Genomic DNA, 2843 nt, shown 5'->3' with positions numbered 1-2843 from the left:
ATATCACCGGTGGGGAAAAAGCACTATAAAAAAAGAGAAAGAGAACGATCACGATGGAGACAAGATAACGTTCGAGATATCGTGAGAGATGTGGAACAAATGTTCAAGATCGCTTGGGTGACGTCATGGTTATACCAACGAAGAAATAAAAGCTATTGCTACAAAGAACAAGCGATTTCGATTTATTTTCTATTATTTATCTTGGTCTACTTTGCGACTGAAACTACACACAACGTGTGTTGGTCCGCGGACAACAGTACAGTTCTATCGCCTTTTGCATGCACCGTGAGTTTGGGGGTCATCATTATTGACGATATTAAGTGTCCAAGCAGATTGCAGAAGCTGTAAAACCGCAAACAAAATATCAGGTGCTATAAAGAGATCAATATATATATATATATATATATATATATATATATATATATATATATATATATATATATATATATATATATATATATATATATAAAGTGAACGTGTCTGTGTATCTGTGTGCCTGTGTGTGCACATTTCCCTACGCAATAACTCTGTCAATTTTTAGACGCGAAATTTGATATACAGGGTACTGAGATTTGGGGAAATCTTTATGATCGGTTGTCGGCCAGGAATTTGGCTGTTAAGGGGTCAAAGTTCAACGATTTGACCTTTGAGAACTCTACGAAACTCCTCCAACAATTTTATGTATAAACACTTGAAATTTTAGATATAGGTTCCTTGGATATGGATCTAACTTAATAACTTGATTTGAGCCCAAAACAATAAATGTTTAGGGGTTATAATAGGGGTCAAACTTAAAAAAAAAATTGACCTCTGCGGTCGCTACCAAATTACTCAGACAATTTCTGGTCTAAACATTTGAAATTTTACATAAAGGGTTTTTAGAGATAGGGCAAGCTTTTTAATCGGTTTGGGTCGAAAACTTTTAGTTACCAATATATAAATGTATGTATGTATGTATGTATGTATGTATGTATGTATGTATGTATGTATGTATGTCTAAAATTTTCGACAGAGGCGACGGATATTACCATGATCAGTATTGTTTTGTAAGTTCGACCTTTCAGGTGACAAATATAGAAAAATTAGCTAAAATCATTAATACCTTCAACTGGACACTTTTCTACAGTGGGGGAATCGCTTTTTCACCGATATTTTTGAAAGTCATCCTCTCCTTTCGATTGTCTAGCCTTAATTTAAACATAAGTCGCTTCCGGTTTGGCGATGGTCGTAACAGCAAAGACGTCGGGTTTTATTCCCGTTCTTTTCCTCCTTCACGATACGGGTTCGAGCCTGCCTTCCTACTACCACTTTTTTTTTCTTAACATACACACCCAAACACCCGGGCAACGCCGGGCTGAAATACTAGTAATACATAAAGGCAATAAAATTATATTTTAGTTGTACAAACCCGTAGTGCGACCATATCTGGAATATGCTGTTTAAGCATGACGACAGACATTACAAAAGAATACTCTAAACTTCTAACGAAAAATGTAACGAAGGTGCTTGAACTAAGGGGTACCTGTTATATGAGCAGAGACTAGCAATTCATTTAAAATAAAAATAAAAAAAGTTAAAGAGCGATTTATTGAAAAGTTAAAGCTTTTGCATGGTTACAAAGAATTACGAAATAATTTTTAGATATTATTTATTCATATATTTATTGTTCATCTTTAAGTTGTTGGCTTACGACGTTTCGGCCAACTATTCCTCTGGCTTTCGTCAGTGGTTACTGCGCTGGGATAGGAACTCCGAGGCGCGCTGGATAGAGACGTTGAATCTATACGGTTAGAGGAGTGCATTGTCTGAAGATAGCGGTTTACATCCTACTCATAGCCGGCCAGAGGCTTACTTGGTCAAAACGTGGTGAGACGACAACAACTATGGAAGGCAGTAATTGCTGAGGATGCAGTTAGAAGATTCGGAGTTCCTATCCAGTCACGGTAACCACCTTACGAAGGCCAGAGAAATGGTTGTTTAAGATGAGGATAATAGTCCGTTATAAATAAATGGATAAATAATACAAATTACTCATCTCAATAATGAATTCGAATTAAATAAGAATTTTTTTTATTCCTCACTTTTATAACCGAACAAAAGCGGTTAAAGCTGTTTGCTCCTCTTGCTAGACTAAAGGTACAAAAGCACTATTCTTAACATGCGTACTATAAGGCAGTAAACTTGCATTCGACATTGCTCATCATGTAATTTATTGGAGAAATGCCGCCCCAATATAATTCGTTGTCTTATTGAAAACAATTGAACTTAAAATTATTGAACTCCATTTGTTGAATTAAAATGTTATTTACCAGGTTCTCAATAATCGTGGAAACAAATTAACTACGCCACTAAAATGGACCTACTATTTTGGCAACCTTGAACCGCTGTCTCCCAATCTAAGTAAGTGTTTGTCATTATTTGCGGCCCATTTCTGACACGTCAACCCTAATCGGATCATGCGAGTTAATTTCTCACATTAGGCAAATATATAAAGACCGGGGGTCACACAAGAGAGTGTCTTTCCTGCCTCTCAATCCATTCTGAAAATAGAAAACATTCAAGATTCTGCATGGTGATGAAGAAATAGATTAGAAGGAATGTCTTATTCAAACAGAAGGTCATAGGTGACAAATAAGCGACAAAAGCTGTAAAACGGCAAACAAAATATAACACATAGAGTCAATAAAAATGTATTTCAGTTGTACAAATCGTCAGTGCGACCAAATTTGTAATATGCTGTATAAGCATGGAGACAACTTTAGAAAAGTGCAATAAAGGGTTACAAAATGCTCCCGCGTTCGGCAACGAACGTCGACCACAATGCTGTTTTCATGGTCTTCTCC

This window comes from Euprymna scolopes, chromosome 15, assembly GCF_053919585.1.
Source record: "Euprymna scolopes isolate OS-2025 chromosome 15, ASM5391958v1, whole genome shotgun sequence".
NCBI lineage: Eukaryota > Metazoa > Mollusca > Cephalopoda > Sepiida > Sepiolidae > Euprymna > Euprymna scolopes.
Note: the sequence above shows the minus strand (reverse complement) of the source record.